Below are 14314 nucleotides of genomic sequence, written 5' to 3' on the forward strand. Positions count from 1 at the left end.
GTATTTGATGGGTTTTGAGCACTACATCGATCTTATGGTGTACATGCAAACCCTAAAACTTTGGATCTAGTTTGTCTAATGAATATGCAATAATCGTCCAAAGCTCAAAAACCCTAGATCTGGTATACAAAAATCATTATTAGCATAATAAAAAGGGTTTTGATCTTACCTTGATTGTTATGTAGCAATAACAATCATTAACCTTCTTGATCTTGACTTCTAAAAGCTTTGTGCCACAAGTGTTGCACCTGTAATGGAGTCACAAACACCATAAGAAACAAAATGAACAAAGAGAAGTAGGAGAAGGCACAAAAACATCCAAGAACCCTTAGGGATCTCTTAGTCACGTTTTTTGGAGCCTTAGGGGTCTTTATATACTTGTGAAGGCTGCTAGGGTTTCAGGTGAAACCCTAATTCTCTGCTTAGGCCTTAAGCAACCCATGGAGTCCCTATAGAAAGCTCGTTGACTAAAATCATATGGGCTTCATATAGATTTTATCCAATTCCTTTTCCATTAAGAATCCATAGCCCTATTTGCAACTATCATATAATTGCAATATCAGTCCCCTTTATTTAATAAATCTTTTCTAGCCATAATATTAATTCTTAATTAATTCTTGACTAATATTAATTAAACAATATGATTTCTCATTTAATATATTATTCATATAATATATTAATAAATCATAATTAATCCTATTTCTCCATAATTCATCCTCTCAGTTGTTATGGTGAAGGCAACTTAAAAGGACCATGCTCATAATCGGGTCAAGTACATACCAAAATAGTTATAGGCTTAGACACCTAATTCAACAGTATTTTCATCGGCCACCCGCAGACGTCCTTTGGGTATCTCTTCTATAGACCGAGTGGTAATGTTGTCTTCATTGCGAGGAGAGGAGTCTTTGTAGTGAATTATGAATATTGGTTTGGCATGCGGAATTAAAGAACACACAATGAACACATTGATTTGGGTGATTAAGAGATGGATTCGATTATGTCTAGTGTTATACAAAAAGGGATGTAGATCTAAATCTACATAATTAACACACACACACACACACACACACTCAATGTTACATCTCTCAAGCACACCTCCATAAGTTGTATCAACCCACCTTATATAGAGGTGTGTACATGTCTCTCTCTCTCTCTCACTCTCTATCTCATATCACAAGTCTAAAGCACCACATGCAAGTAGGTCTATAAAAGTCAAACCATTTATAAAGTCATACATGGATAACTTTGCACCCAACATTCTCCCCCTCAAAGTTAGGAATGGATGACCCACTTCATATCTTCTAAAATCGAGAAACTACGCGATCCGAGCCTCAAGCGCGACATATGTAGAGATGAACTTCAAATCTTCAATTCTTCCATGATTCTTCAATTTGGGTTATAGGATGTGAGACCATAGAACCGTGTATCAACAAATGATCAAGAGCTTCTCAAACTCCAAATAATCACACTAAAGTTGAGCAGAAAAACACACCCCAAAAATCTTCAATAAGTCCAAAGCCATCTCGGACCGAAATCACTTTCGAATCTCCAATCGAATCATGTCATAAACTTCAAAAATTCAAGTTCACTTCGGTCTTCAAGTCCACGTAATATGAAAAATTCAACTTTCGAATTTCCATATAAAATTCTCCCCCTTTTTATAAGCGAAATTTGATTATGAAACCAACAAGGAAAGAGAACGTGCTCTATTCGGAATTTTTCTTGTCAAAACTCTCCCATAACACATGGCATAAACTTTTAGCTTCAATCTGTAAAATCGAAATAATCTTCAATTTCTAGCTTCGTTCACGGACTGCCTTTGACATAATTTCTCAAAAATGGGTAGAAATTGTGAATTTCAGAATTCTGCAGTGACCCGGTGCGCCTAAAATAGCCAAAAATGCGTAACTCTCCCCCATTTGTGAAACTGGGTATAAAGCGTCAATTCGCATTAACTGCACGGACCTGAAATTAGTATTCTTCAATTTTTCAGCTTTTGAACACTATTTTCGAAATTTGGGTATAAAATGCCAAATTTTCGAAACTGCAAATTTAGCTTTCCGAAACTTATTTTTCTTCAAACTTTCGAAAATGACCCCAAATGTCGAAGGTGGGTATAAACTATCAAATCTTCGAAACATCAGGTATTAATTTCGAAATTTTTGTAAATATCATCAAACTTTTGAATCTGGGTACATATTGGCAAACTTTCGAAACTGCAGGGTCCATTTTCAAAACTTGATGTTTTCTTCTCAATTTGTTTCCCAATCCTCTGTGATTACATTTGATTCTAACTAGTAGGAATTACATTTACATTTGATTCTAACTAGTAGGAATTACAGGGTCCATTTTCAAAACTTGATGTTTTCTTCTCAATTTGTTTCCCAATCCTTTGTGATTACATTTGATTCTAACTAGTAGGAATTACATTTACATTTGATTCTAACTAGTAGGAATTACATGTGCCTTTGGCGCTGGATTGGATGAGATTTATCTAAATGTTGATAATTTTTGGTTTTGTATTTCATTGATTTTACTTTAAAAATGGTAGTGTGTTAAGTAGAGAATGATTTTCTTTTGTCTACAAGAGTCGTTTATTTTGTACTTATTTTTAGAGATAGAGGGTCAATGGTAAAATAAATATAGGATTTTGTCACAATTCTTGATATGATTAACTCTTAATGGGATCCAAACACTGAGAAAAAAAAAAAAAAAAAAAAAAAAAAAAAAAAAAAAAAAATTAATAGTAAACTGCAAAAACAGTCATGCAAAAACAAGCATGTGGTTCAATTTTGACCTGTTGTAATGAGCATTTTGCCCTTGGAGCCTGTTTAATCTCCACTATTACACGATAAAAAAAAGTAGTAGAGGTAGAGTAATTTGTTCTAATAGTATTTACACTGAACATGCATTATTTGAAATTAGTCTATAGTAAATTTTATAAATATTAAAATATGAGTTATATTCTACTCCATACTTTTTAGGTTGTTCATGTTGTGGACACATCAGCAAACAAAGAACCTAGTTCTTATATTCATTGTTTTCAACTACCCCTGAAAAGTTAACAAAAGAGATTGAACATATTGGTGAAGGGTTTGAATGTGGAAGAGTAAAAATTATTGAATTTGTCACTTTTACTGCCTCTTATATATGTTGCACCAAGGGTAGTTCGATAAATGGATGGACTGAATAAGATATTCCAATATTAAATGTAAAAACCGATGATTCAAGAACAGATGAAAGGCTTACACAAGTTACAATCATTACTCAAGAGCCAACACATTAGTCTCTTGCAATCAATACGAAAAAATAGAAGATTTTCGACTAAAAGGTACCACTATTTCCAACTTTTTTACTAAAATGACCTTTTTGACCTTGCTCTTTTTGACATAGTTCTTTCATATGGTGAAAGTGGGCAAGAACCGATACAAAGTAGGACGAAAAGTAGTGCAGATGGAAGGCATGTTATTCAGTATTCTGTAGGGAAGAATGCTTCTAGAAGATTTGGGTTGACACTTGATTAGGATAAAAATGGAACTCAGGTGCAAAATGGTGACGATGATCTTTTGTTGAAATTAAGGAAAAATGTTGATAGATTGACTTAAAAAAGTCATTTCTTATAGCTACATAAACAATTACAGCAGAAGTAACGGTTTTACCCTTCCCTAATGGCATTTGAATCGAACTTATTGGCCTTTAAAGGATGTACATCAAAATTTATGAATTCTAAGAATTAATATTAAGTGAAACATCAAATGGCTTTCTACTAATCTCTTACCAATTTATCAATGGAGTAGCAGTCAAGATTCAAGAGATCGTAGTTTGTGTTTGGTTGAAGCAGTTCGGGTTTTGTGAAAGACCTACCAGTGACGAAATAATGTGTTCTCCGAGCAAAAAAGCTCTAATTCTACAAGTGTTAATAGTTAAGGGAAGAGCAGAATAGCAAATTGAAAACAGAGGTCATTTACGTGAACCGATTCCAGAACTTCAATCAATCAATCTGTGTGGGCATCCTTTCCAGGTTTTGATGATGTTGTTGGATCAAATCGAGGGGGGTATTTGGAAAAAACGCAAAGCTTCTCTCTCAAAAGTGGTGATGGCCAGTGCAACCCTTAATCACAATTCCATATCAATTAAAACCCAAAAGAACGCAACTGAAAACATAAAAATCTGAAGAAAAAAGTAGAGGTGATGCGGTGGAAAAAAAGGGGAAATAGAGAAATTACATACTATGGTTCTGTCATTCTTGAAGATTATCAAAATCGGTACATAAATTATTGAGTTCATGCTGAATCGATTCGTTCTTTTTTACTATCTCCCTTCAATTCATAAGTTACAACAATAGGATGTTAATCCTTAAACGAAATTCATACATATACTCATATTTAACTTTAGATTTAGGTGTGTACCGTACCATTGAGCCACAACCAATCTTCAAAGAAGCTGGGGCACGATGCACATACCGGCAGAGAAGGCTAATCTATAGTCGACAAAGGCTCGTCTAAAGTCTAAACGATGGTGAGAGAGTATAGCAAGGAGATGGTGGACATCTGTAAGCAGCTTCATACGATTTCCCTACAGTGGAGACGATGATGGAGCAGCCAACCAACAACGACACTCGTCAGTCAGGATAACCTAGGATGGTGGCGATGAGGTCATAAACGGGTTTAACTAAGCAACTACTTCTCTAAATCAAGGGAAATCAGGGACGAATCATCGGCATAATCGGAATGGAATACAACAACAATTTTCATAAGTGAAGGTGAATGAGAGGGATGTGTAACAGGGAAGAGGTGGGAAAAGGAAGGAGGTCAAGTTGTAGAAGATACTTGTGCCGGTGAAGGGATATGATTGGAGGAGAATGCGGCATGGACATAAGTGAAGCAAATAATAACCACACAAAAGGTGAAACACAACAAATTGAAGAACACAAACCTGGAGGAGAAGGCGCAAAATAGAAAGAAGATTGACGAAGGTTTGACCTGGGAATCGAGCTGGCAATTTGGGTGAAAGAGGAGGGTGAGTAAGGCAGTCAATATCCAACACGTGTTTAGTAGTATTATCTTAACCGGTAAAAAAGGCAATTGTAAAATAAAAAAAGGGGGAGGGAAAATAGTGAAGTAACAGGAAAAAGAGAAAAAAAGAAAAGAAATGGGTGTCAAATGTATGAAAGGATCAGAAAACTGTGGCAAAATTCGAAATTAATAAAGATTCCTGTTCACCAACCCTTTTAAGAATTTATTTATTTTAACCTGTAAAAGAGGCAATTGTAAAATAAAAAAGGGGAGGGTAAATAGGGAAGTAATGGGAAAAAGACAAAAAAAGAAATGGGTGGAAAATGTATGAAAGCGTCAGAAAACTGTGGCAAAATTCGAAATTAATAAAGATTTCTGTTCACCAACCCTTTTAAGAATTGATATATATATATATATATATATATATATATATATATATATATATATATATATATATATATATATATATATATATAGAGAGAGAGAGAGAGAGAGAGAGAGAGAGATAGAGAGAGATAGAGAGAGGAATGATCATTTGAGAACTCATAGTTTCCGAGAACCCAAGAACTAAAGGTGGAGCGTTAGATCTAAAAAATGAAAAACTTGGATTAGTAATGGCATGATTGTAATTATTACTAATTCCAATAACATTTTAGGACTTTTTATGAAAATATTAAGGGTAATATTGGAATAAAAAGTTATTGCCAGAAAAATTATATTAATTACCTTCCCAGTTCCCACACAGATCGTATCCCCCTCTGTCACACCCTAAAACCGGAACGGCGGAAACGTTCAGGGGTGGAGGACGTCATGTTTAGTATCACGACATATGTATATGGTAAGCAAGTAATGAACAACCATTTTATTTAGAAAGAAAGTGTTTACAATGTGTGTGTTCACAAAACATAGATTTCATACACAAATAACAAAACAAGACTTGAAGCTATAATGCTTCATCTTCTGAATCCCCAGCACGAGCACCTATCTAATAGTCTCCTGAGAATACAAGTTATTTGAAAGAGTTGATCAGCAATTAAGCTAGTGAGTTCATAAGATTTTAGTGATGTGAGTAAGCTGTAAAACGTTGTGGAAAATGTATATGTAAAAGTGATGTAAGCTGTAAGTTCTATTTTGAAAAGTTCGTCTGTTCCTCTAGAAAATCATATATTTCCTACTTGAATGAAAGTTAAGTAAAATGACACTACAAGCCTTTCTATGGGTACTAAGTGGGTACAAGTTATTTATAACTCAGAGTAAACAAACAATCGATTGTGCGCACCTGCCCTAGGCTCACAACCCAACGGGGAACAGAAAGTAAGGCGGATAACACACATTCCATTGGTTGTTAGATGATTGTCATATATAACCCTGGTGTATTCACTTGTTACTCATGGAATTATTTGTAATGGTTCCTTTATATCTAATGAAAAGTTCTTTTAAGAAATTCTATATTTCTTATAGTAAAATATCGACCACAATGACTACTTTTATAATAGCTTTGTTTATATTGCTATATATAATCTGATATCGGGTAGAAAGTTAATTGGGTGAATCTGCCCTAAGTCCACAACCTAACGGGGAATAGGAGGTAAGGTGGAAAACACACATTTAACTGCCTATTGGGTATTAGTTTTATATATCAACATGGTGTATAAACTAAGGTATTATAGAGTTACTCACCTAAAGTCTTTTAAAATTGTACTGGCTTAATAAAATGGATTAAGCTCTTATCTGGGAAATTTCTAGTTTTGTATACCAAAAGTAATGACTTTGAAAAGTATGTTTTGTACTAGAAAAATTGTGCTTCAACTCTGTGTCATATAACCTGATCCATACCCGGTACCCTTATGATGACTTAATGTATACTAAGCATAAATATATATAGGATCAGGTAGACAATAGATTGGGTGAACTTGTTCCAAGCCCACAACCAAACGAGGACAGGAAATGAAGCGAAGAGCACACATTCTATTAGCTGTCGGAACCTATTCATATATATGTATCATGTGATGTATACATTAAGGAATCATAAGTCTAGCATTATGGTCCTATCCTTTAATCGTAGCCTTCTACCAAGGCATCTTCTATTCTGTGCTAGGCTCGACTGTTCCTTTGTCGATTTGTAAAAAGTATATTTTCCCTAGTTTATAACTATCTTGACTAGAAAATAGTTCAACTTTCAAGTGGTATTGTCACTTTATGAAAGTAATGGGAAAGTAAGTACACAGATGTCGTTAATAATGACATACGGATGTAGTAAATAACCTAAAAACATATTTGTTTTATCACAATCATAATATGAAGGCTAGAACCCCTATTAAACGCTCTCACTGTCAAGAGATTAAGGGAACCAAACGCGACCCATGCAAATTCTTGCAAGCCGTGTTATTCACAATAAAGTTATATGATCATATATACCCAATATAACTATCACCTTTTGTTTAAAACAATGAGTTAGTGATTCATTGGTATAATTAGATCCTGTTTGTGTGTTCTCATGATATAGCAACCTAACTTGTTTGTTATGTTCTGTTTTGTTCTGTATCTCTTTACTACATGTTCTGTATGGTATTGTTTGATTCTCTTCACTGTTTGTTTGATTCTTGCATGAACTGACTCTTTGTGTGCTTCATTGTACTAGAAGTAATGAATAGCATTCTCCTAAACTACACCTATTATAGTTTACTAATGTTCTACTTGGACTATTATTGAAAAGACTCATTTATCTACTAAGTTATGCTTGTACTTTAAAAATGGAGTTTTGTGTAACTATAAAGTAACATAACTTTAAAGAGTTTTGAAATGTTTTGATGACTTATAAATAACATAAGTAACATTTTGAAGGATGTTTAACAATAAAAATTTACATAATTATCATTGTGTTCACCTTGTATTCCCCCCCTTTAAACAGAAAAAACAGTTAAAAGATTCATTATGGGGTATGAACTCACCTGATGTGGGTGATTCAATCGGGTATGCGTGTAAGGATGAGAAGTTCCACAAATGTGACAACCCGATATTTCAACTCTTTGTAATGGCCTAATAGGTCAAGTATTGTAAACATTTTTGAGTTAATAAAATTAACTTTGATAATAAAATGTCCAAAAAGTTTCTATTTAAATTCTTCTATGTTTAAATCTCATTAAACCATGATCGTACGTAAAAAGAACGCACAAATCCGACTTCGTATATTGAAGTTATGATTTTTCCAAGTTCAGCTTAGCAACAGACAGCTAAAAACTCGAAACGGAGATCGAGCGACATTTGGCCGGAATGACCTAAACGAGAATCGAAGGTCTCGACAATAGTATTTCAACGGTAAAAAGTCTGGCAAAAACCGACGTCAGATAAAGAAGTTATGAATTTTTAAAGAAATTCCTTAATCATGTCATTTTAATAAATAAATAATAAAAATAATTTCGGAATTTGCCAACGGAATCTAAACGAAAGTTGTAGATTGTAGTCTCACCTTCGCGGGGATATAAAGAACGTCGAAAACGGAGTTCGTATGAAGGAGATATGAATTTTTGAAGTTTGATAAATAATTTATATATAATTTTTATTAAAAATTCGGTATTATCCGAAGAGGAGTCAGCCTAGGGCCGAGGTACGCGCCACGTACCCTCGTACGCCCCGCGTACTCGAGGGCACGGCCTCGGATCTTCCAAGTCGCCCTATGCAAAGCTACCCGACCCGCCGTCCCATCCGACCCGCTCCATCCGAAATGCGTAAGCGATGACGTACGGATACGCGCTGTGTACGCCCGTACGCCCCGCGTTCGGAGGCGGTTCAGCACCCCTATAAAAGGGATGCGAGCCTTTCCGAAAAATTTGTTCATTTTCTCTCTTTCTCTCACGATCTTGCCTCTATTTCCGTGCCCGTTCAAACCCGAAGCTCTGGTCTTTTTGCTCAAGTCCCGAGGGTCGATTTTACTCCCGAGATTCCCGAGAATCCCGAGAAAAATCCGTTTCCCGAGACGAAACTCTGCCCGGTTTTCGATCTCGCTATCTTCAAACTTCCAAGTGAGTTCATACCCCTTTATTCAACCTTTGAAATGCTTTTAAATGTTTTAAATACTTTATTGGGGGGGGGGGGGGGATACACGTTAAACACTTATAGTTATTGCTTCGATCACATGTGATTGCATTAATCACATGTGATTAATAACTAGGAAACCAATGATTTTATCACTGTTCAAACTGTTTTACTTCAAAATGTTTTACAAACTCTTTTACTTATCAAATGCTTTATTGTAAACTTTGTTTTACTACCTATAAATTTGCATGCCCATATATGTATAAATAATGTTTAAAGGGCTTAGGAAAGCCACCTGTCCTATTTCCTTTTCCTCGATTTGGATGTGGTCTGGTGGAATTTCGGGTGACCATCCGAGGGTCGTTTCAATATTAGTTATATATCATATATACATGTATTGACATAAAAGTACTTCCATATTCATACTTATCAGCACCTCGTTAGTAAGTTACCATCGGGGTAACACGGGATCATACTACTACAATTTCTAGATCAACGAGTTAGTTCATTCAGGAGTCAATACTTATTACTAAGAGAACATATACAACGATACTACAACAAGTAACATTATATTGCATATACACGAATACGTTAACAATTGTGATCCACTGTATGGGAGCATGTCTTAATTGACATGACCCGAATTGTAGCCAGAGTCTCTTGGAGGGAGAGCGTGAGTTTGCGTATAGATCTATACTGGATTGACTATCCTACACCTCGCTGCTACCTACAGTGGGACCGATAGGTCTGCGGGTACCAGACGTCATACCTTATTTTTCGACTATGCGTTGTCAATGTTACCAGTCGATAGTATGGTGCAATTTATCACACGATACCTTAATATAAACCCGGTTTAAGGTAGTTAGTACAGCAGTAGTTCATATAAAACAAAACTACCGTACTACAATTATTTACCCATTACATTTTGGTGATAACCTCACTTAAACTTTAATGTACAAACTATATTTTGTTAAATGATAGTTACACTTGGGAAATTACACACTTTTACATCAAACGAGCATACAAAACGGTTAAGCCTTGGTAGAGGGCTACTTTAACAGAAAATATAGGTTTTTCTGAGAGATTCAAACTTTTACAAACACTTACATACATTTACAACTCATACTTGCGACAGGTTCAAACGTTTTGATAATAAACCTCGACACTAAAATACTTATGAATTCACCAGCTTAATGCTGATAAACTCTTTCAAAATAACTTGTATTCTCAGGTCATCAGTAGACAGGTACCGATGCTAGCTTTTGAGAAGATGGAGCGCATTCAAGACTCATCATAATATTTTGATTTACATTATATTTTTGGTGTCTAAAACTGTACGGAACACGCTTGTATTAAAATTTTATATTTAATGCAATGGATGATGTTGTTTGCTTATTTACATTTACTATGTTGTGATACTTTACATGACGTCCTCCGCCCTAGAACGTTTCCCCCATTCTTGGTTTTGGGGTGTGACAGGTTGGTATCAGAGCATTGTTTATAGTGAAGCAAGTATATCAACCCATAAAAGATATACTAAACTATAAACCCATTTGGGATTAAAACACTCTGACCAAGAGTCTATACTTTAAATACTAAAATAGTTAATTAAGTATACTAGTCTACATTCATACTAAAAACCAGTGTCACAACGACAAGAACAAGAGTATTACGATTGTTAAATATCACAAGTAAGCTAGGGGATGTATGGTCAGTCCTGGGAATGGCATAGCCTGATCAACTATGCTGGTCCGAGGAGTGATTAGCATATGCCCTAGAATAGTTGTGATGTGTTAACTGATGGGTTTTGAGCATTCTAACACTTCCTAAGTGTACATGCAACCCTAATAACCTTGGATCTATGTTTGTCTAATTTGTCATGCAAAGTTGATTTCCAAGGTTATATTCCTATCTAGCATACATGGGGAACAATTTAAACATGAAGTATAGATAGAATAACTTACCTTGTTGTTGCTTGTGTTCCTTGAAACCTTGTGAGCCTAGCACCTCAATTGGTGATGCCTCAAATGCTTCACACAACACCAAATGCTCTTGGAAGAACTTATGAGAGTATATTCACTTCTTCAAATCGGCCAAGCCCTCTTATTACTTAGTGTAACCGATTTGGGAGGAGATCATATTCCTTATATAGTGTTGACACATCTAGGGTTAAACCCTAATGTGTCATGACTCTTCATTTCCATGACCCATGGGTTTGTAACTCCCATGGAGCATCCATGGAGCATCCTATGGGTGGAACCCAACTTGATGATCCATGGAGCCTTCTAGCCCACTATACAAGATATGGATGATTTACTTAATCAACCCATATATTTAATTAGTTATCTTTTGATCACTTAATTAATTCTAAATTAATTCTTGATCAAACTAATCAAATAATATTATTAATATATTAGAACTTATAATATATTAATAATCTCCAAGCGTTATTTCTCTCATTTAGTTTATCCAATTGCATGGTGCCATGCAACCCAAATGGACCATGCCGGGTCGGGTCAAGTACATACCAGAAATAGTTATGGACTTATACACCTTATCCAACAGTCTCCCACTTGGATAAGTCTAGTAACTATTACTGCAAGTATGACTTCAGGAACCGATCGGCAATCGTAGCTCTTTACAAGGTTTCTCGAAACTTGAGAAGATGATGGTACGCCATTTAAGATAAGTGATCATATAATCCTCTGTTCTAGATATCAGTCGGACAAATACATGGAACAATGTCTTACTTATTGTCCAACATTTGTTTCCCGATTTCCGATTTGTTTGACAAAGAACTTTATTGAACACATCAATCTAGTTCTGACCGGGCCCGGTACATAGGTCAAAACAAAATCATCGAGGGGCCCAGATATCAGCTTCTAATCCAAGAAGGAACAGATAAACTTCGACTCATATGTTTGTTCTACTACTCATTGAATTACACATAAGAGCACGATTTTATAACATCGAGTTACCAATGCGTTTTTCGTACAGTTAATGCATAACCAACTCGTAAGTAACAAATCATATCTCTAGGTTTAAAGACTTATATGATATTACCGTCTCACGATCACTCGAGATAGAATTCCATGAAGTGATTCCAGTGAGCGTGGGTTGTGTCCAATGCTCAGAACTTATGAGCACTCATGATTGTTGTAGCCTTGTCCCAGACCTCTACAACCAATCATGACAGTCTTGATTCATACCTACTTCCGACATATGATCGACTGTGGAGGTTTGAATAATATGTTAAACCAAACAAAATTATTCTGGAAGTCAAAACATGCAAAAGAAATATAGTAAACGATCGACAAGAGATAGCAACACTTTACTCATAAATAAAACACTTTTATTCATCATCAAATGTCAATTACACTTTACAAATTTCAAGATTATCTAACTACTAAATCTAATATCATCCTTCAGCCCTATGCTCCGAGCATGCTGGAGATGCTTAACCCGAGTCAGTCCCTTCGTGAGGGGATCTGCTGGGTTTTCATCCGATGATACCCTCTTTGCCACGAGGAGTCCTTCTTCGATCCGATGTCTGATGAAATGGTATTTTCTGTCGATGTGTCTGGATCTCCCGTGATCCCTTGGTTCCTTGGCTAAGGCAACAGCACTTTCACTATCACAGAAAATTTCCATCGGCTCTTTAATAGCTGGTACAACTCCAAGGTCTCCAATGAAGTTCCTCAGCCATAACGCCTCCTTTGCCGCTTCACTAGCTGCAATATACTCTGATTCACAAGTAGAATCTGCCACTGTCTCTTGCTTGGAACTCTTCCAAGAAATTGCTCCTCCATTTAGGGTAAAGACCCAGCCCGACTGAGAGCGGAAGTTATCCCTATCAGTCTGGAAGCTAGCATCACTATACCCTACAACTCTCAAGTCATCACTCCCACCGAGGGTAAGGACCCAGTCCTTAGTCCTTCGTAGGTACTTGAGAATATTCTTTACCGCAATCCAGTGTGCCTTGCCAGGGTTCCCCTGAAACCTGCTAACCATGCTCAAGGCAAAGGCTACATCAGGTCGAGTACACGTCATAGCATACATGATGGAACCTACAGCCGAAGCATAAGGTATTCGACTCATTTCTGCTATCTCAGCCTCAGTGCTAGGGCTTTGTGTCTTACTCAGCTTGGCGCTACTCTGGATGGGCAACTCTCCCTTCTTGGAGTCTTGCATTCTGAATCTCTTCAGAATCTTCTCCAAGTAGGTACTTTGACTAAGTCCAATTAGTCTTTTACTCCGATCTCTCAAGATTCTTATCCCCAGAATATAGGCAGCTTCACCAAGGTCCTTCATAGCGAAACACTTTCCAAGCCAGGACTTTACTTCCTGCAAGGTTGGAATGTCGTTTCCTATGAGTAGTATGTCATCCACATACAATACCAAAAAGCTAACTATACTCCCACTAGCCTTAACATATACACAAGATTCATCTTCACTCCTAGAAAAGCCAAATTCCTTGACCTTTTCATCAAAGCAAAGATTCCATCTGCGAGGTGCTTGCTTTAATCCATAAATGGATTTCTCAAGCTTACACACTCTATTAGGGTACTCGTTACTGACAAAACCCTCTGGCTGACTCATGTAAACATCTTCAGCCAACTTTCCATTAAGGAAAGCGGTTTTGACATCCATTTGCCAAATTTCATAGTCATGAAATGCGGCTATGGCTAACAGAACCCGAATAGACTTAATCTTGGCTACCGGAGAAAAGGTCTCATCATAATCCACTCCAGGAATTTGAGAGAAGCCCTTTGCAACCAGTCTAGCCTTATAAGTGTGTACTTTACCATCCATGTCGGTCTTCTTTTTGAAGACCCATTTGCACCCTACAGTCTTTCGACCTGGTACATTCTCAACCAAGTTCCAAACTTGATTGTCATACATGGATTGTATCTCGCTATCCATATCCTCTTTCCATTTGGCAGACTCAGGGCCCGCCATGGCTTCCTCGTAGCTATTAGGGTCATCTTGACTTACTAGTGTCTCATCACTAATAAGTGTCTCACCTTCTGCAGTAATATGGAACCCATAGTAATGCTCAGGTGCACTCCTAACTCTCGTGGAACGCCTCAGAGGTACAGATTCGTCAATTGGCTCAACAGGAGTTTCCTCCTCAAGTTGAGGGCTAGAGTTTGAAGTTCCTTCACCACTTGACTCTTGAATTTCTTCAAGATCAACTTGCCTCCCACTGTCTCCTTGGCTTATAAACTCTTTCTCTCGAAAGACTCCTCTTCTTGCTACAAAGA

At 36.5% G+C, this 14314-nt stretch overlaps 1 long non-coding RNA gene across 1 annotated transcript; it reads right to left on the reverse strand.

The window, feature by feature from the left end:
- Window positions 1-3564: 3564 nt before the first annotated feature.
- LOC145000747 (uncharacterized) lies at window positions 3565-5112 on the reverse strand. Its single transcript, XR_013661341.1, has 2 exons — window positions 4231-5112; window positions 3565-4111 (listed from the first exon to the last, which is right to left on the reverse strand). It is a non-coding gene; the product is annotated as an uncharacterized LOC145000747 (long non-coding RNA).
- Between the last annotated feature and the right edge of the window lie 9202 nt (window positions 5113-14314).

The sequence above is a fragment of the Lactuca saligna genome, chromosome 6, assembly GCF_052625555.1.
Source record: "Lactuca saligna cultivar CGN05327 chromosome 6, ASM5262555v1, whole genome shotgun sequence".
Classification (NCBI taxonomy): domain Eukaryota; kingdom Viridiplantae; phylum Streptophyta; class Magnoliopsida; order Asterales; family Asteraceae; genus Lactuca; species Lactuca saligna.